Source organism: Centropristis striata, chromosome 7 (assembly GCF_030273125.1).
Source record: "Centropristis striata isolate RG_2023a ecotype Rhode Island chromosome 7, C.striata_1.0, whole genome shotgun sequence".
NCBI lineage: Eukaryota > Metazoa > Chordata > Actinopteri > Perciformes > Serranidae > Centropristis > Centropristis striata.
The window spans coordinates 29,702,493-29,724,425 of record NC_081523.1 but is presented as its reverse complement, the minus strand read 5'-3'; the positions used below and the strand labels follow the sequence as shown (position 1 = coordinate 29,724,425).

General features: G+C 41.3%; 1 protein-coding gene across 2 annotated transcripts in view; it reads right to left on the bottom strand.

Moving 5' to 3' along the window:
* The window catches only part of sema4c (sema domain, immunoglobulin domain (Ig), transmembrane domain (TM) and short cytoplasmic domain, (semaphorin) 4C), a 111,206-nt gene that overhangs the window by 68,510 nt on the left and 20,763 nt on the right, over window positions 1-21,933 (bottom strand). Inside the window, exon 2 of one of the 2 annotated variants that reach the window (XM_059336981.1) lies at window positions 6,156-6,282. The exons of the other annotated variant lie outside the window; for it this stretch is intronic. The gene's annotated coding sequence lies outside the window, so the exon portion shown is untranslated. The remainder of the gene's footprint in view (window positions 1-6,155; window positions 6,283-21,933) is intronic. 2 annotated transcript variants of the gene reach the window in all.

Genomic DNA, 21,933 nt, shown 5'->3' with positions numbered 1-21,933 from the left:
AGACTGAATGGGGTCTCAACAACCTACATGCTGTTGTCTTTATCGTATGTAATTTTCATTAAAAATAGCAAATGTAGGACAAAAGCAAGTTGGCTAATCACACATTTTGGAAGTGGTTATTGGAGCCCAACAGATATATCCGTTGACTGATATTTTCGGCAGATATTGGCCTATGAAAGGCCTATCGGTATTGGTGTATATGCTGTCCAATATAATATATTATATATACAAAAATAGTATTGAAAAACCTTTTTACACAAAAAAGGAAAAAAAAATACTAATTTTATTCCTATTTATTCTTTTAATTTTTCATTTATAGTTTATAGAGTTGTCTATCAATGAAATACATTGTTTGTATAATGTATAACATTGTATATTATTATTTAATCAATAAGAAATTTTCATTCCGGCTCAAAAAATGACTCTGTCAGCCACAATATCGGTTATTGGTTCAATTATCTCTCCAAAATCAGTATCACATCGGACTCAAAAATCCCATATTGATCAGGCTCTAGTGGTCATGCCTCCAGTCTGATCTTGAGCACAGAGCTGATTGGTGCGTGGTTTACATGATCTAGAAGTGCTATTTTAACAGCTTCAGTGTGGAGAAAGTTTACTGTTAGGACACACTGTTAGATCTTTTTTTTCCAACTGGTTTAAAAAAAAGTGTTGCATTTATATTTCTGTTCAGTGTCACCTATCACTACCTATCACTACCACTTAGATGTGTCGCCCTTTCATAGATCCGGTTGACACCCTTGCACTATACGGTCCATAAAAAACTCATTCTGCATCAACACTGAGCGCTGCAATCTTGCTGCGACATCGTTACCTGCTTTCAGCACGTTTCACTCCCTCTACCTCCAGAGTGGCCTGCTGTATTAGCATTTAGATTCATCTGAATGTTTCACTCAATATGTGTTCATGGTCATCTAAGCTCTGCGGTGGGATTTGTGAGTTCAGGGACTGTCTGTCTCAAGCATGTTAAGATTTCCCCAGAGCACCTCTTCATCACATGATCGAACTAAAAACGTTTGTATTATCGAAGTAAATGGTTAAAACTGGACCTCAACTGCTTTCCAGAGCCTGACTGATGGTCATTTATTTCTTTTTTTAATTTAATTCTAGCATTTTCAAATAAAGCAATAATGTTTTACATTAGCACAGTTTAGACAAATTAACTGCACACCCAGTTTTCAAAAGACAAGTGGCTAAATAAAACTCAAATCATCCTCCAGCCTGTTACACTGAAAAATAGTGGGGAAAAGAGGTGGAGCAGGGGTGAGCTGAGGCGGCCTGCATGCTGCAGCGAGCTACATGCAAGGGCACCCACCTGTCACTCAAAGCGGCCATGCCCTAAACCCTGCCTAAGTTTAAGCCTTAATCTAAATTAAACATGTGAGATATATAAAAATGTAGAAGAAAAAAGATAAATTAGCTAAAGACCCTCGTTGTAAACATGTTTATTTCTGCTGTAGAGTTGGTCATTTTAATAGGGGTCTATGAGGGGGGTTGATCCACTTTTGGAGCCAGCCTCAAGTGGAAGGTTGACGAATTGCAATCTTTGGCACTTCACTTTTCAGCCCTGGAAGTTGCTGCTTGTGAAAAACAATTGATTATCCATTGATTATCAAGAGCAATAACACCGGTGTTACTGTGTATCAGTGATGCTGTGATTTAAACTGTCCAGCACACCTGTGACACATCAACTGTACATGGCGTGCTGAGCATACAGAGTGGCTAACAATTTTGGCACATATCCACGAGCCACGCACACAGCTGTGTTGTGTTCACTGCAGCTGGTTGGCATGAACACCAACATTAAGCAGAGTTCAGTGAGCATCCAGTGTGGTTTGTAGTCAGTTACTAAATACTGAAGGAAGAACATTAGCTTGTAGCTTTGAAGCCATTTGACTGGTCATTGCTAATATTGATAGTAACCTCCGTCCCTGTGGCGATAATGCATTTGCACTTTTATTCTTCTACTTTGCTGTTTTACTTTTCATTCATAAGCCATTCAAATCCCTGGAAGGCATGCAAAAGCTGTAAAGGAAAATAGCAAGAGACAAGTTCCCCTGACTCAACAACTACTAACAAAGAAAGTGCCCTTAAGCAAGGCACTTAACCCAGCTAGATTCAGTGTGCTCAGTGACTGAGGGAGGTCTGAGACAATGAAAGGCTTCTGGTGCTGGGCAGTTCCCAGTGGCCAAAATTAGAAGACTGTGGTTGTACTGGGCAGCTCCCAGGAATGAATGTGCATTACCGTAAAAAAAAAAAAAAAATGCAAAGCAGAACATTGCTGAAGGAGCGTGTGCATACTCAGCAGAAACAAATCCTTCCTTGGATGAATTAATGTATAAAGAAATTCTGCCAACGACAGCTATCGGATCAGTTAGCAAAATCAACGGCCATCAGCTAAAAATGCACCTGGCAGACATACAGTGCAGATAGATATTTGTCGAAGAGATGAGAAGTGAAAGGTGAGAGGAGTTAGAAGAGAGTGGTGGGCTCGCAGCTCCAACCCGGGGTCTATTAGAGCCTGATTGCAACCATTAGGAGGGAAAGATGATACGAGAACCACGAGCAGCTCCTCTCCGGCCCGGCTCTACATTAACCACTGCCTGCTCTCTACTTTGTTGAACACACGAGCTGATCGATAGCAATGAGGAGGAAGGAGAGAAGGGTAGGAGGTGGTGAGGCGAGCAGCAGAGAAAAGGGGTCCAGGTTTACGGGAAGATAAGCTGGGATCGATAGAGAGACAAGGACTGCTGCTGCGTGGAGAGAGAGGATGGAGGAATGTGAGATGCGGCAGGCTCACACTCGTTCACCTCATCAGAGCTGACAGAGGGGAACCTGTGTGTGCCGGGACACTCGGGCAAGCATCATTTATTGCTTGTGTGTGTGTCCATATACTTGCAATTTGGCAGCAGAGGCCTCCTGAATGTTTACTACAACAAATTTATTATACTGTAATACTCAAACTATTGCTCAAATCATGGCTAACTTGATTAACAACCTTAAAAGCATCTCAACATAACATATACATTAGCTCATCAATATGCTGCAGTATGCATTTCTCTTTCACTAAATACATTTGATCTCTTCTACATTTGTACTTTGTGGTATAAAGAATTTCCTGCTGATGCTTCACATTAAAAGGTTGATTTGCTGGAAAGCTTTTAATGTGAAACATTGCAGGAAGTAGACAGCAGTGTAAAAATGAACACAAAAACAAAACAAAAAAAGTGAACAGCTTACTCCTTAGTGTTTCTTGGTCCAATTGGACACTGACTAACACATTTTAAGTGACCCAAATGTTATGATTAACGTGGATGAACTGAAAAACCTACTGTGAAGTTCTAAAATGAAAACGCATTTTCAGGGTGACCATCAATCATATGGTAGCCACACCCCACAGCATACCTGCTTTATTGTCAATTGTACTCTAAAAGGGATTATAATTTACAAAATGAGCATCATGCTGTATTGAAGAAGTAGGGACATTTTCCTGTTGACTTACATACAAACAGACTTCTTCTTTCAACCAATAGGGTTGCCCCCTGCTAGTCATTAAAAAGAATGCAGGTTTAAGGCACTTCCACATTGGCTTCACTTTTCAGGCCTTGGGGTTGCAGCTTGATTTAATTTTACTTAGCACATGGCAAATCTAAGTATAACAGAAAAGGAGAAAGTTCACCATGGTTATGCCAGAAATTGAGCTAGGTCAACTGTTGACGCACACAGCAACAAGTGCAGGACTTAGGAAGGGTCGATTGGAATATTTACGAATAAGTAATTCTGTTAAATTCCACCTACCAAGACCTTGGTGCTGGTTGAAACTCAACACTTTGGGCATAACATTAAAAGCCTACAAGGAAGGAAAGGGATAACTGCATGTCCTTTGAGGTACTGCAGGGGACATCATTGCAGGGACACAGGGAGTTGTGTCACGGAAATATGTTAAAATATACAAAAAAAGAGCAAGATTAGGAATAAAGGTCTGTCTCTTCCTGCAGCTGACGTGTGTACAGGTCTCGGCTGCTGTTTGAGAATTCACAGCAGTTGCTTGTTGTATTACATGTGTCTCTGTGTGCAGCGTTGTGTTAGTGTGCATCAACGCAGCAGCTGCTGCATTGTGATTCGGTGTGTACTGAGTGTGAATATAAGTGCAGTACATTTATCGGTGGATACCTGACACCTGTCAAAAAACCTTGATGTACATAACCTCCACCTCCATCTTCCTTGCATTTTCCTCTCCTTCCCCCAACTCTTCCTCCCTCTATCGCGCTCTCCATCTCCCTCCTGACCCCCCCCCCCCTTTTCTCCCTAAGCTCTCGCTGTCTGTGATGGCACCCTGTCAGAGAAAAGCTATTTATGATCAGCAACCAATATCCTCACTGAGATAAACACACACTGTGAGAGACATAGATAGAAAGAGAGAAAGAGAGAGACGCATCCAGAATTATTAGAGAGAACGAGGGATAAGTGCATTGTGACAGTGTGTGAGAGAGAAGCACACACTTGCAGAAAAAATACGGATTGAGAATTTTTGCCTGAGGCTGTTTTTTCACGCCGCTGTGTTTATGTGTGTGAGTGAGTGTGCGCGGCTCGATTGTTGTTGTCGTCATGGTATATGTGTGTGTTTAAATGCATCTCTCTTCGGGCCTATGCGTCTCTGTATTCTGCAGGTAGATGTCGGTTTACAAATGACTTTTTTTATTGGCGGCAATTTACTAAAGTCTGGGGGAGCTCCCAGTCACTCGATCAAACAGACAACTGGTTGTAAATGAGAGTCCTTTATCACACACAAACATGGCTACACACACGCTCTCACACACATCACACACATGGTGATATCCAGCCTCCTGTTTTGATAAGGGCATAGAGTGCTGCCGACAGTTGGTTTCCTCGACAAAAAGCCAATGGGATTTTTCCATTGGATTTTGGATTATTGCAGAAAATAAGCTGTGTGGAAAACAATAGTTAATGCTACTTAAAGGACTACTTATACATCAATTACTCACCCAATCTTACCTGGAATTTACTACATTTGCTGCCATTTTCCAAATTCTCCGTTCCCAATAAAGACAAGACAAGGTAGAGTGGTTCAAATGGTCATTTTTAGGATGAAGGATGCTTCAAATATCCTTAAAAAGTTTTGTTTAGCAAGATCATCTTCAGAAATGAAAACCTAATTTTAGGTGTATGTGCAATAACCAAAAGCAAACGGTGCTGTCACTTTGTAGCAAGCGTTGACCATTTCCAGGGTTAGGGTTTCTGAGAAGGTTCACAAGTTGAACCAACTGAGAACCAGTACCAGCACTAGAACTAGGTTAGCATTGGTTGAAAATGAGTATTAGACATTCAGAATTGAGACAGATTCTTTGCTTCATCTTTTTGATTGATTTTCAGCTATAGCGTCTTTTGGGATCTTAAATCAAAACATCAACATAAAGGGTAATATCAGACTATAACTTTGGACTTTGATGGAAAAGATAATTGAGTTCACCAAGCACAAATCATGAAATCCATTTTTCAGTAAACATTAACTTTAAATTCTGAGCATAGTCATATTCACTTTGCAATCCATAAATGTATTTTTTCCCTCTCTTTCTATCTTCCTTGTTTTTCACTTTTACCCTTCAGGCAAAATATGGCCGCCTCACTTTCACATACACAATGAAAGGTATGAGCACCCCACATACACACACTCTCACGCCCATTACCTCCAGCATCTCTTTTAACAAAATGCTCTAAAATCTGAAATCCAATATCCTCCTCAAATTCAAGTTTTTGTTAGCTTTTTTCTTATCTTCCAGCTCATGCATCTCTCTCCACGTTCTCTTTGTCTCGCTCCAGTCTAATTTCTTTCTAGGAGTACCTGAAAATGCTTGTAATTTCCACATCCTGCTTTGACAACCGCCATCCTCCCCCCTCCTGCATGGTTTTCCTTTCCCATCTCATATTCACTTTCTTATTTCTTTTGATTCTTTGCTCATTTTACATGCCCTCCTATTCTTCCTCTTTTCTTCACTCTGTTTTCCTCTCTCATTCACTCTGCCAGTCGTGTTGTTTGGTGAGGAAGATTTCAGAGGAGGCAGAAAAGATGCTGCTGTTTTTCTTCTCCACCCTTTGTTCTGTTTTTATTTTCTTACTTGTTTTTCTTCTCCTCCCTCGTGCGTCTGTGTGCTTTCTTCTTTATTTCCCTTCAAGTTTTTTCGCCTCTCTCGTCTTCGTGAATGTTGAATAGAGACACTTGACTGAGATGGAGGTCACATTGGTCTGAAGGAGAAGTGGAAAAGAAGAGAGAGTGGTAATGAGTGACGGGGGTGGATGTTTGTGTATTTGTGTGTGTTCACATGTATGTCCATGTGTGATTGGCAAGGCTGCTTTAATCATTTTAATGTTTCTCTCAGCCGGCAGCCATCTGCACACATTCAATTACAAACACACACGCACACCAACAAACAACTGTTCTACTCAGACGTACAGAGACAGTTGGTGAACTACTATAGCCTTCAAACTAGCCACTAATATGCTAGCCAGACAGAAACATGCTAGCCCTAGTTGGTCACAAGCGAGAGATGCAGGGGTGATGAATTTTTGTAGGCCAACCTGGAAGTTAGCATTTCCTTGGTTCCCTACAGCCCCCAGGAGGAGCGCAGGACTTTGAGGCCAGTTTTCCTACTGGCCAAACCATGGAATTACAACTTCTGTCTGTCACATTACGACATCGGACACAAAAAGACTTTTCCCTGTAGACTTGCGTTGGGAAAGAGACGTCTGTAAATCAGCAGGTACATTTTTTTTTGCGTAACATACTATGTAACACCTATGTGATTACTCCTTTCAATATCAAAATTTGATATATTTGGTCCGATAGTATTTGGAAAGCACAGCTCTTAACTGGAAGTCTCAAGAGCACTTGCTGTTTTATACATGGATGTTGGCTTCATCCACCATTGAGCAAATTTCATAGGAATAAACCAGGCCACACCTCCAACGCAGTATCTAATTTTTTTTATACATATATACACCCAATGGGATTGGAATTTTGTATTATTGCCGAATAGCTCTGTGGCAAACAAAAGTGTATGATACTTACTGCTTTGTTTAGCAAGATTATCTTCACAAAGTAACACCACTGTTATGGATTTTAGAGCGTAAATTCAATCATCAGTAGTAAAATGCTTTTAGCATGAAGGTTTAAAATGTAAATATGAGGTGCTGTAGTAGATGTCAATACATATACACACAGACAATAAAATACATGGTGAATAAGAGATAGCATTGAGTTACAGATGCTAGTGGAGCAAAAGCTAACCCTGAGGTGAGGTTCTATGCATTTATTCTCTGTGTACTCATTGGCCCTGCCATTTTGACCTCTAGCTTGTACATCATTTCATTGCAAAAAGAGTCACTAAGTCACCCTGACCTAGCTAGCTTGTTTGCTAAGTTCACACGGTTTATTGAAAATACGTAGTCCTAATCAACTCCTGTTGCTGTTGAAACTATCTGAAAATCATTCCTCACTTGTGGAGCATATTATATTAAGGAGGTCAGTATAAAAGTGGATGATTCAACGTGCAAGCTAATGAGCTAAAAGCTATGATAGCTTCTTCAAGGTCAGAACTGTCACGAGGCTTGCTGTTGCTCAATAGCATGAATTCATGCAAAGTTCACTGACAAGTTGAACATGATGGGAAAGTTAAAGTTACCAATTTAAGTGCACATCTACACACATTGACGCACATCTACACACATCTACACACATCTACACACACACCTGAACCCTTAAGGCTCACATTCATTGACTCACACCGCAGATCACATACCTAACTGCCAAGTCTCAGCCAGTGTCTGTGTGTGTGGATCGTGTGTGTGTGTGTGTGTGTGTGTGTGTGTGTGAAGACGCTAAGATTCATGTCAACATCAATGGCTCACTAATCACGATGAGAGTGCCGGTGGCCAAGCAGGTAGTGTCAGTAACGTATGGGCCAGCTAGTGTTACACAGAGGGAGCATACAAAGGCAACTCCAACACCTCTAACACCATCATAGTTCATTCACTGCTGTCAATAAACTAGACACTGGAAACTCTGCTACACTCTGTACACACTGTGCTGCACTATATCGACTGGAAAAGCTGTGACGTTCATCAAACTTTATTGATTGAACACGAGGAAATCCACAAACCTTGACCACACTCACAAAAAAGAAATCTAAAATGCCCCTGAATGTAAATTCTTCAGTTTTCCGTGAAAACCATGTTTCTCCTAAATGTCAACTAAAACAGACCTGTTTTAATCTTTGTGACAACCCAATGGGATTTCAAATGGATTATTTATCCAAAGAAGTACAAACATTTCTCCACCCATAAAAGATCATTTAATCCTTCATGGATTTTACATGGCAGGAACAATACGAAATGTGCTATTGGCTTGCTTTTAGAAAGGAAGAGACAGGACAAATCCTCTTTTGATGGTTGCTTGAAAATAAAAAGGTTACGTAAAAATCTGAAGCTCCATTTGATGCCAAGTCCTTCAAAATCAAGTTAGTTTAATTAAATAGGCTGGAAAGTGAATTTAGATTTTAATGAGGAACCTCACGGCTGTGAGTAACTCACCATATGAGCGCAAGTGTGTGTGTGTGTGTGTGTTAACTGCTTCTGGTAGAGCGTTTAACCCTTCGGTGAGTGTCTCCACCTGGGGCTGAACCGGCAGCGTGTCTGCTGAAACTTTTACAGCAGCCGGATAACTTTAAAGGCTGTTAGGAAAAACATCTCTACGAAAAAATGAAATACACTGCTGCTACTGAGGCCACTGGCTGCATTACCTACAGGACTGGATGAACCCAAACACACACACGACTATGTGACAGCACAGCAGCATACTGGCCATCTCTGGTGGATTTTTCCTAAATAAGTAAGTGATCCAGACCTCAGCTTTCCATTGGCTTCATCCAGGAGAACACAGCAGCCAAAAGCCTGCAAGGCTCCACACAAACACACATACACACACAAATATGCACGCACGTCTACACACAAACCAATGTGCACACAAATACTCCCTAAACACTTACACACACACAGAGACACACATAAGGCTAAAAAGGAGGACGAGGGGCGGAGTTGAGGGGGAGTAGAGGGCTCTGGTTAAAAAGCAGGATTTCGAGCACACCTGCACACACACACACACACGCACACACACGCACACACACACACACACACACACACACACACACACACACGCACACACACACACACACACACACCTCCAGCTGCTGGCTGCCTGTGTGTTTGACAGGCAGCACAGTGAGTGGCTGTGTGGAAGCCAGCCAGCCGCTTATGAATCAGCAATGACTAACAGTTTAAACCTGCACTTTCTGAGCTAATCGCCTGCATGCTTATTGTATATGTATGTGTGTGTGCACGTGGGTGGAGGTGTTGTATACACACGTGTATGAGCATAGCAGAATGTGGATCCATGACTGAATATGTGTTGATGTGGTGCCACTATAGGAGCCTTCCCTATCAGGCCCAATTGTGACAGCCCAGGCCTTTAATTGCTTTGCACCAAATTTGACATTGTCTAAGCTGACAGCCCCCTGATGAGCAGAATAAAAGTGGAGTGACGATGTACCCATCACTTCCTCCAATCTGCCTCGACAAGAGGACAACTCTGTGCTCCGTTTGATCGCAGCACAAGACAACGCAATGGGATGCTAATGGCATGCAAAGGACCGAGCTTTGAGCGTGTGCCAAAGTGTGTGGGTCTGCCTCGGAAGAGTGCGCGCGCATGTGTGTGTGCCAGTAATGGCAGCTCTAATCAGTGGCAGGATTGGAAGAGGCATGTGGCAATAAAGCCCAACAAAATGCCTGCCAGTCCCTATTAGAGCCGAGCACTCTCCAAAAACGTGGCTGACGACACATACACCCGTATATATGCACACCCACACTCCATCTTAGTGGACATCTGGCCAAGGTCAGAGTTAGATCAGAGCAATGAATGCCAACTGCAAACCCCCTTATCAACCCGCCCACACCTCCAAAACCACCACCACTCGCACCCCTTTAAAAAAGAAAGCGCTTCAGCTGCAAAGCTTGACTTTACAGTCTCGATGAGTGATTTGGTCGTAAACTCTGACCCCTCTAAGTGCAGCCCATTACTCGCGGGTTGTGATTTACAAGCTAAAATTAGAGGTGGCCGCCATTTTCTGGGGCCATTATCAGCACCGAGGCACGTCAATTCCCACTGAGATCCCTCATGAGGGCCGTCCATCCATATTCCACTGAAGGATCGATTATTCAGTGCGCAGTAGAAATGACTGATATACAGCTAACGGTTTAGCATTCATCTTCTTCATGCTTTGCCCTGTATGTGAAATATTGCGTCTGCTCTCTTACTGTTCCTTTTATAGGATGTAGGAGATATGTGGATTTAAAGATTATTACTGACATTTAACAAAGATGGTTGATGTCATTCTCTTTATAGTTTAAATTGGATAATTTGGCACCACTTCTTTAAGTCATAATTCATAGGTTTATTAATGTTAATAAGAAATGTTCTAAACTTACATCAGGTATAAGCCATTAAAAAGAACTTTTACATTTGGGTTGCCATATTGCCTTTGACTCATGAGACTGTGAGACTAATGTCTAGTCCACACCATGTGACAAGGTTATCAGATGGCTGTACTAATCACACTACACAACTTTCTGTCTTTTAATCACAAGTCTTGTAGTTTCACCCTATTTGACCATGACCACGTAAGCCCATCGCTTTATTGTTTTTGTTCAACCAGAGCATTTGCAGAACAGACTCAGAGCTGGAATGATGCTATGTATAAGCTAACGCTAGATTAAAAACTAATACTAAAAACGCACTGGGGAAAGGGAAAAGTTCTAAAAAGAAAATACACAGTGCATTGTGTTGCCAACCCATCAATGAAACATTTTATTGCCATTTGTACACTAAAAGGTTGACTAAATTCTTTCCCAGAGTTTTCTGCTTGTACATGACTGACCGGTAACAGGTACCATGCATGAGGCAAGAGTTTTTGTCAAGCAATCCACCGCAATCTATGTCATCATGGTTTTTTATGTTGGCATGGTTGGCAGGTGTTCATAAAATATTCTGTTTCCATGCATCTTTCCTATTACTATAGGCGCAACAACAACTTTGATCCATAATGCAAATGCAACACTGTAAAGGTCTTATAGTTACAGAAGACCCCTCGCCCAGGATTCCCCTCCACTCGCGTCTTGTGCTCTCATTGGCTGTAGCCCTCCAACTGATTCCGCTACAGGTCCTGATATTTAGCTTGCTAGAGTTCTAGAATACGCCTGTGATTCAGTGGTAAACCTCTTGGCTCGTGTCTTTGAACAGTTCACACATAGTCAACACCGATTTGCCTCTGATCTTGGACTTTTGTCAGGGAGCTCCAAAAACTGTCAGTGGAAAATTGGATAAAGTTGTGTAGTGTGAACTAGTCATGAAACTCATTAAATACTTAAAAAAAAAAAATGTATAGTTGCTTATTTGCCCTTCAAAGCTTCTCATTTCTCTCCAAAATCTATCTGTTAGAAAAAAAAATTGAGAATGGTTGCACCCATTGTTAAGATGGATAGTAAACTTTTCGCCTTTATATTTCACCACAAGAGGAAAATACGCGCTTTTCAGCCTCAAACCTTATAACTGCAGTCCACAGCACAGATGCTATCAAGCCTCTGGCACTGCAGTCGGTCAGAACGCATCAACCAACTTTTTGGCAGCGTGGACAAGAGGGTTCAACGTCCTATTGTCTCTACACTGTGACAAAAAAACAAAAAAAATCCCTCTGCATTTGTTGATGTCGACAGATAAAGTGATTGCGATTTTTTCAGTGAAGTGGGACCTTTCCACTATCATCCACTCATTTCCTGTGTTTGCCTGCGTTGGGTGCTTTTGGCAGCAGATATTGGTTTGAGCTGAGGAGCTGTGATTATTATTCTCACTGTGCCAGAACACACAGGCGCCACCATGGACACAAAATACTGAGCAGCACCTGGTGTGTGAGCTAAACTGAGGAGGACACGCAAGAGGGAAAATGCTCACATTTGTCAATATCTCCACAACACGCGCACAAGTGCTTTATCTCACAGGCACATACCTCGCAGGGTTTGATTTGTTTTGAAAGTTAAAAGGGTTGAAATCACTTCATAAGGGCAGACAGTTCATTCAGCTGCATTAGTATATTTGGGTTTTAAGGTGTATAATGTGCCTGTGAAGAGGAAAGCCCTGCAAATTGAGTGGAGTGAGTGCATTGGTTGGAAGGTCTCTGCGTGCATGCATGTGTGAGTGTGTTGTATGAGACATCTGTTTACATAAGTGGGAGGATGTGATGGCAAAGCACTGGCTTGGGCCCTGGCCTTTTCACAACAAGGCCCAGGGCGGTGAAGAGATTTATCCCAATATTTGTCTCATAAAGGAGAAAAGCCAAACAAATCCGTCCTGCAGAGGCTCCCTCTGACAAATCCTGCAACGCTCCATGCAGGGCTTTTCGCTGGACCACTTTCATTTCTGATTTCTGCTTTTCTCACCACACACTCTTTATGGGTGTCAAACCACAGGTCAGCTTTTCCACTGAGTAAAATGTCAGATAATGGTGTAAATGCTGAAAAAGTGCTGCCGTCAACTTTACCATGTTGGTTTACTCTTCTCAGCACCAAACAGCAGACAAAGTTAAAAACTAGCTATTGAGAACATATAGTGGAGCGTTCATCAGCTTAAAGGTGTTTCTTTAGGTCTTTAGGTGGAGACCAAAACAGAGTTACAGAGTGACTACTGACTTATATTTGTCAGCTGGCCAGAACCATGATCCGCAATGAATGCTAATGTTGTTCAATGTTCCCCTTCCTCACCTGTTGTTAGATCAGACAACGCATTCTTATCCCAACTTGTTAGGACGCTGTCACGGCCCTCACGGTTGGCTTTCATAAACTTGACTAAGGTTAGGGTACAGTGACTCTTTGTTTCACATTGGATACAAACACCAGCCACCTGGATCAAAGCCTGGGCACCTGGGCACACCTTTGACACATCCACCACAGGTGGGTGTACCTGTGCTAAAAGGACCTTTGCGCTCTTTATACTAAATCTGTTACTCTCAGCGTATAATAATGCAGAGGATGGGTTTACAATGGAGTTAATGGAAAGCCCAGAGTGTCTCACACTGAAGGGTGCCTTGTGTGTCTGTATCAAATGTTTGATAAGTTGCTTCTATTGTTATTCTGTATGTCTTGTCTCTTAATTTAATGAAGAACACTTGCAGGAACTTTGACGATATGAGAGTGGCCCCTTTTTCTTTGCTCTTTTAGCCTCCATTTTCCATTTATGTTTAATGTCTACGTCATTAAACCCTTACACAAACACATATTCTTTTCTTATACAACTGCAGGTTGACCCTCATTTATGTGACAGCTAAGTTTTATGGCCTTTGGGCCTTTAATAGAAAACATTTTTATTTTCATACAGCAGAAAAGAAGCATCCATTAAAAGTGCTCTTGAAAAAGTGCTTATTTCTATTGTAATTATTGACATTATATGCAATTCAACTCCCCAAAGAAGACTAACTGGTATGAGTCAATGTCTCCCTGAAGAAGACCTTGAACCATTATGGAGGAGTACGCAACATTTCAGGTCTTGCGTGGGCCCTAAAGAACAATGGCGCCTGCCAGTGAATAAGTAAACATACAGTTGTTCTCTGCATAGTCTGTGATTTTATAGACTCATTCAAGGTCAAAGAGAGAGTGATTTTTCTTCTTCTTCTCCTGTGGAATAACCAGAGGCAGGGATATCCTGTTTCATTAGCTTTCCTCTCACTGCTGCTGCTGTCTGTCCAACAAAATGTAACCGGCTGAGGGTCGGAGCCGCAGCTGAAATAGCAAATAGCCAAGGAACCTTACATGGGCCGATTATTGGCAGAGAGGAAGGTTAAAGACTAATATATGTGAGCGTGGATCAATTCATGCATCTACTCCTGTGAGTGTGTGTTTTCCTGCACCACATGCATATTTCCACTGAGTGTTTGCAAAGCTTAGTTTGTGCACATGCGCATCTGCCCCTGCACGTGCATGTGTGTGTGTCTGTGTGTGTGTGTAGGTGACAGTAACAGCGTGAGTTCCATGAATTATGTCATTATGAGGCTCTCCCAGGCTGCAGGAGGACCCTGTCCCTAATGGCCTCTGTGTTCAACGTGCTGAGGCAGGCAGAGGGCAAAGTGAGAGCTGCCCCCCCCTCTCCATGGTAACTGCCAAGACCCCTGGGGGCCCATTGCTTGGCTGGCTGTCCCACTCAGGCTCCAGCTCCAGCCTTGGGGGACCGATGCAAAGGGGAGCTCAACAACAGCTAAACAAATGAGATCACCTCCCACTATTGACCATGTCTGCCTCAACCTAACTTGACTCCACATACAGTCTATTAAACTCGCCTCATTTTGCTAATCCTCCACTCAAATTACAAACACACTATCTAGGGATACAGTATATTGCTGCAGCTCTAAAGTTCTGCTGTTTGAATCCTGTCACAACAGGGGCTGAAATCAACGCACGCAAATGTGCTGTATTTTACCACCTGGAGGTTCTGGTATTCTCAGGTGTGTTTAAAGTCTACTTTTTAGTGTACCAGATGTGTTGTATTACAGAGATGTAATGCATTTGCTTGAGAAAACAATATTTGCCCTGCTTCTCTGAATTATAGAGGTAAGATATTATCTTGAGTGCTAAGAAAACTTTTTAAATTAAATATAATTTTTTTTTGTTTTTCTGATAATTATCTGAGTTTTCTTTATATGAATGAGATAATTTTCTCATAATGCAGTTTAGTGGAGAAAAAATTTAACTAAACATAATGTTTGACTTTTTAAAAATAAAATAACGAGATAATTATCTCACTTTTTCTGAATTAATTAAAAAAATTGCCTCAGAATTTAATTTAATAAAAAAATTCTGCTCGTTTTTTTTAATTATTTGATTATGTTTAAAAAAAAAAAAAAAGAAATCTCTCAGAATTCTGCGATAACTATGTCATTAATTCAGAAAAAAAATAATATATAAGAATATATATATAAGTGACTGCCTGTTCTCTTCCAGCTTATACTCCCAGCATCAGTATCAGTCATTTTTGGGCTTTTTAGAGATTTGGTCAGACAGCAGCAAATGCGCAAATGACTCGCTTTTATATCATTGTGTGAAATCACTGATCAAACAAACAAAATTGTCTCCATGGCCAGACGCCAACAGAGGAGAAAATAGGACTCTACAATTTGAGTGAACCGACCCTTTAACTATTAACCAAGTCATACTCAGAGTGATGACAGGCAGAAATGCCCGGCACTTTAAAGGAAATTACTCATCTTTCTAGTCTTGTGAGGACATCTGTTCTTCCACACACACACAGCAGGTGACTGACGTCTGCACACACGCACACAGTGGACTCAACCTGTTTAGCCCGACATAATGAAGCACATAATCACATCCATGCACGCTGAGACACAAAGGAGTTATATCAAGACGGATTATCCCCGTTACACCCACACACACATACACACAGATGAGTCTGCATGCACGCAAAGATGCATTACGAGTCGACGCAGACAGAGCACAACAAGCTCAGACTGTTGCCTCAAAATGACAAAGGAGAGGGAGTGAAGACAGGAGACGGCACTGAAAATATGTATGAATACATAAAAATTGAATTATTATCCTCAAAAGTACTAATAATTTGACTCGATGAAGGAGTCACAAAGAGAGGAAAAAGAAAGAAAGGAAGAAAAAAACACGCACACACACCCTTTTTGCAGCTCTGTCTGAGGTCATCTTTATTAATAAACCCCCTGACAACAAACACACTCACATCAAGGCCCTCGCCCTCCCTTCATCCTTACCCCACACTCCCTCCCTTCCTTAGCTCCTTGAGAAATGGCAATTGCCAGACTGACACAGTGGGTGGGGGTTGTCTGTAACCACACACACACAATGCAGGATGGCCTAGAGACGGCATGTCAGTGATCTGTCAAAGGGTAACAGCGCAGAACAGGTGTGTATGTGTGTGTTTGTCTGTGTGTGTGTGTGTGTGTGTGTGTGTGTGTGTGTGTGTGTGTGTGTGTGTGTATGTACGTGTGTGTTTTGGGGGTAAGTAAAAGAGAGTAAGGCCTGAAGAGACAGGAAGTTTGCCCGGCACACTCGCACAGACACACTAAGAAACATGCCCCGGCTCATTTGTTCCCACTGACAGCAGAGTAGAGGGATAGTTCTCTATGAGGCATGCCTAAGGGAGGAGGACAGGTGTGTGTGTGTGTGTGTGTGTGTGTGTGTGTGTGCGTGAGGGAGTCGGGGGAAGAGAAGAAGAAGAGAGTTAAAATCTGAATTAATGCTTAAGAAAGCATGTGTTTAAATTTGCACGTGTGCGGAATTGATTTAATCCACTTCTTAGTATGTGTGTGTTGTTTGCTCTGTGATGGGTTGAGTGTAGCTGTGCCCTGCAGGGCGTATGATGGAACATTAGGGCCTCATGTGGTATCAGCAGCACAAGTCATCTGGCATGCTGCAGTGCCCTTGAGCAAGAAACTCTGAGTAACAGCATGAGGACAGGTGGATTTTCATTTGTTTGCAAGCTGGTGTTCAGACAAAAACAAAGCTCTCTTAAAACAATACAGGTGGCTGTGTTTTTGATCAAACCTGATGAAGAAAGGTTTGATCAAACAGCCAAACAATGCATGCACACAGTGCACTGCCGAATGATGAGCAATCCATCTATCTATTTTCCACTGATTATCCAGGTCCCAGTCATGGCGGTAGCAGGAAAGCAGCCCTTCTGCAGCCCTTCCTTTTTGATGGATCCATATGTGATATATAATCCCTTCAGTATGTTCTGGATTTGCCCTGTGGTCTCAACAGATGGACGTACCCAGAACATCTCCAGAAAGAGGCAAGCGTCCTAATCAGCTGCCCCGAACTACCTCAACCGGACCTTTTTTTAAATCCAACGAAGAAGCAGTTCTACTCTGAGCTCTTTCTGTTGGTCTGAGCTTATTGTCTGTCCCTGAAACCCAATTTATGCTTCCCACATCCTTGCAGATTTAAGGGTCCAGGTGATGAATACATTCAAGAGATACATGTTATCATTTGGCCATGTCTGTGAGGGTCGACATGGATCATCTATTTGCAGCCCTAGTTATGTGACTTGAATACAACACATACATGTATCTAAAACAGCATCTAAACAGAATCACAAGCATTTGATTTATACAATCTGTTTTTTTGAACCTGAGGAACTTTTTCTTCTTCCTCAGAACAGAACTTGCCTTTTAATTGTTTACGCACCTAATAATCTAGGACTGATAGAAGTTCTTAGAACACTGTTTCAAGGGACTTTTCATTAGAGTAGGTACACTTTTTCTTTTCTTTCCGAGAACTGGACACTGGACCCAAAGATGGTGCGGTTCAGTCCAATAAGAATTGCTTATCTGGTGAATAAGCCGCAAAACTTTTCTGGCTTCTGGATCTATTTCCACAGTATTCAGTCCACTGAATCTGTGCAGCAGTCTTGCACTAGCTCCACCCGCAAGTTTCTGTTCGACCCTTAGAAATGACATTGCGATAATGTCACCATTTTTTGTTGACCTTTCTTGGTGCAAGGAACATTTTACAAATATGAAACCTTCATGGATCAAAAATCAATAATGAATAGAGTCATAATTGATCTTTACAGTTCAAGGTGTCTTGTCAAAAGTTTTTCTGATGTCTTTTTTTAGAATGGTGCTCAATGGGAAAAATGCTTTTTGGGCCGCAGAGAAATGTTTTGCTGATCTCTCCCAGCAAAGAGGAACCTTAAGTGACGTAGCCGTACATCGTTTGGTTGAAGACCAATTAGCCATGTGAAAAACCAGTCCAGGAAGTCCAGGTTTGACTGATCATAGGTGCAACAGGAAAATTACAATGCAATTCTGACTCATCAAATTATTACGATAACAACAACCAGCTGGCTCTTTTCGTCTCTTTCGCGTTCCTAATGAAGAAACTGAAGAAAGGCCCTTGAATGTATGCAGTTCTCAGGGGAGCTCCCCAGTGGGAAGTTCCTCTCAGGGAGTCCCCAGAACAGTTTTGTCTGAAGACTCCCTATGTCCGTCCCTAACAGGTGATCCCAGGCATGAATGCATTTAGGGAGCTATGTAAACTAATTTCAGCAGTTAATTTAACAATCGTTCTGTCTCTACACAAACATTACTGAGCATAAGTCTGGAACATAAATCCACTCGTAAATCAAGAGTAATGCCTTCAGGTTAGGAGCTTGACAGTCTGTTAGAGCCAGGTTCATCTATTTTGCTTGGCGACCCTTCATCTATTTATGCCGAAGCCTCCTGTGTCCAGACCCTGCTGTGCCAAAACACTGTTCTCATTTCAATGAATAAAAAGCCTATGTTTTTCCATGCAGCGCTAATGTCTAAGTTGGATCTTGTTTAGTATATCATTAGCTAATGATATATTTTTGCTTGGATGTTCTGTTGTAGTTTAAGCTTCTGTAGGAGGCACTCTCTTCCTTTTCAAGCCACACGGCTGTCACTTTGATGCTAAACAAGATGCATCCTCTTCTAGTTATTCCAAACAAACTGCTGTTACTGCTGCCAAATACAAGACACAGTACATCCCATGATGCTGCTTGTTCCAGAGGATTCTTCATGGGAATGAATTACATAACACGGGGTGTTTACGACAGCAATGCTCAAGTAAAACAAACAAGTAAAAGTTTTATGAACTGAATATATGTTTAATCACTATTGTGCTGTGTCAGTTTGCAAAGGGCGTGGTAAATTATCATATGAATGAATCCTACCATTAAACAAAGTTTTTCTTGTATGTAATAATTGATATATATTACATAATGTACATCTTGTGACAAGATTAATCACAAGCCATGCTCGATCTTCAAGGGAGTTCAGAGCATGTGACACATTTCAACCTCAGAGGATCGTCTTGCTCTGTAAATGCAGAACAGCTGGTGAATTTCACCATTCGCTCTGGTTAGGCTGCATTTAACATTCGGTTAAAAAGCAATTTCTTTTTCCACCTCAACGAAGCTGTTTTATGGTATTTGTGCTTCTTTTGGATGCAGAGAAGCGGAGAGATGGCAAAGACAGTCAGAGACAGGGAACAAACACGAACGCTGCCAGCTGAGTTTCAGCACACTGTGTTGTTGGTACGAGTTATACAGTTTAGAACTCTAAAGCCCTGGGACATCCCAAAACACTGTTTCTACAGTGTGGTTCCTTTTCCACAGGAAAAAAGAACTGAAATATCCTCCGACCAATTTATCAGTCTACTCTAGGCATATCATAAATATATCGGTATATTAATGTGTGTATGTTGTTTGGTATGCACCATTATGAAAACCTTTTTTATATATATGTGATATAGAAAACCATGCTGATTTAAAAATGGTGTTAGATATTAATTTATGTTTATCTATTTGAATGTATTTCTATTTAAATGAACAACAATTGATTAATACTCAATGTAAAGTACTGATATTTATTTAGCTATCTATTAAATTTTTATTTATTTTTTATTTGCTTATTTTCTCAGTTTCCATTTCTAAAATTGATTGGCAAACGGACTGCACTTATATAGCACTTTTATCCAAAGCACTTAACACTACGGACTGCGCTCATTCACCCATTCACACACACATTCATACTGGTGGCCGAGGCTATCCTAAACGCTGCCACCTGCCACCATCAGGAATTCATTCACACACTGGATCGAACCACCGACCTTCCAATCAGCTGTGGCTCAGTTGGTAGAGCAGTCGCCCGCCAATTGGCGATGTATGTATAATGAATATTAATGTTAAATATTCTTAACCCCTAAGCGTTCTGACTAAGACCAAAGGAAACTATTGGTACCTTGCTGGGAAGAGGTGAAATAATGCTCCCAAAGTTTCAAAGTTTCATCTGTGATGTTTTAGCTTCCACATAGAAGCCATTTCATTGCTGAGAGCATTTTTAGAAATTTGACCTCACTGTATAAAATGAGCTGCTGTGACCTCTAGGATAATCCGAGCCTCATGAAACTTTACAACCACACGAGACCTAGAGCATTCAGACGATGTATAGCCTTCCTAGGTACCTAGGTATAAGAAGAAAAAAGGGTTTTCCCAAAAGTTTCTAGAACATAAGTGCCTGCCATCCGATGCCAAATAAAACGGTTCTTGCAGAAGAATTTTCTGGTGTTCTTCAATATGTTGGTGTCCTTATGTGACCTTTATCTGCCTTCTGAGTATATTTACACAGTCATATCAGTGTAAAAATAGTCCACAACATTACAAATGTCTATTTTTTCTTTTTCTGTAATCTGTGAATTTTTACCCTCTAAAATCAGTATCATGTCAAAAATCCAGGGCTCTTACTATTGTAACGTGCTTGTACGTGTTCTAACATTTACATGTATAGATGCAAATTCAATAATTGTTCAGAAATAGAAGTGATTTGACGCATTTACAGACATTTACATTCATCTAGCTGCTCTGTGACTCACTAAATGGTAAACAACTGGCAGCCCAGACACCATGACCAACGAGGATTATATCACCTCGTCATGAGATCACAGCGGGCCAGTGGCCAAGTGCTCGATGTGCTTTAAACTGTCAAGACTGGTGGAGGAGATGAAGCTCTCCACTCACACCAGCTCACTTACATTTTATCCATTTCCAATGTGAGCCTAACTGGAATCAATGGTGTGGAAATGGACAGTGAGAAACCGTGTTAAAGTGTAATGCTACCTGTTAAAAGCAGTTGTCGGCCGTTCAATATGGGCAGAATGCTCGCCGTGTAATGTTCTTTCAAGTTGGAGTGAGAAAAAAGAGTTTAGGGAGGGGAGATGGAGTTCGATTTGGACTTTTAAAGGTTGATATCTTTGGAGTGAAGCTGTAGATTGTTAGCGCTTATGCTCGATATTCAGGATTTAGAAATCTGAGTGTTAAATTGCAAAAGAACGAGTTGGATTCAGTGCTTTCTTTGCAGTTAGTCTAGTCGGGGGAGGGTAACTTTCTGAAGCAGCTTTTGCACCGTCATGTGACATCCAATAAAAACCATTCAAACGCAGTTTTTTCAGGTTGGTTAGCAGCTTAATGCAAGTTTCACTACAGGCTTTTTACAGGCTGACAGCCCAGAAGCAGCAGAGAAAAATCATTACTTCACCTACATCACAATCACAGATGGAGACTCAATAAAATCCCCTTGATATTATTCTAACCAAAACATAAAGATCAGCTTTTAGAACCAGTAATTTATTCATACAAACTGTCATCACATGCAGCTTTGTCACCAGGAAGCTTTTTCAACTTTCCATCAACTGTCACTAATTGCAGACCATTTTCAATAATATCAGCATAAACAAACCTGCCTTAGAATAAATGTGAAGCTCACTGGTAGCTGACACATGCTGTCAGCCCTTGAATCAAAAGCTCAGCAGTCAATTTGAGATGGAAAAAATGTCTTCAGTCTGGTAAATTGAAGCCACATCTGCCCATAACCAAAGCCAGTGGTGGGCTGACTGTTTAGACAGACTGGCAGCATGCAATACATATTAGTGTGTTTAAAAAGGATGTGTCAAATTCAAGACACATCTATCATTCTTCTCTATTGCACTTCCTAAAAATGAGGACACATACTGAGACACTCAAAGGAAAACATGTTCTAAAATTCACTAATTTAAAAAGTTGCTGAGGTAAACACATGCAAAAGAAATACTTTTAAAGATGACTCCAGCACTTCGATCAACAGCTCCTAAATGATTTTATTAAAAATATTCAGAAGCTTAAACCTCCAGAGAGAGTGACAGAGCGTTCCCTGGCTCTTTAAGTCAAGGTTAGAGGAAAGAAGTAGGCCATTTTGTTGC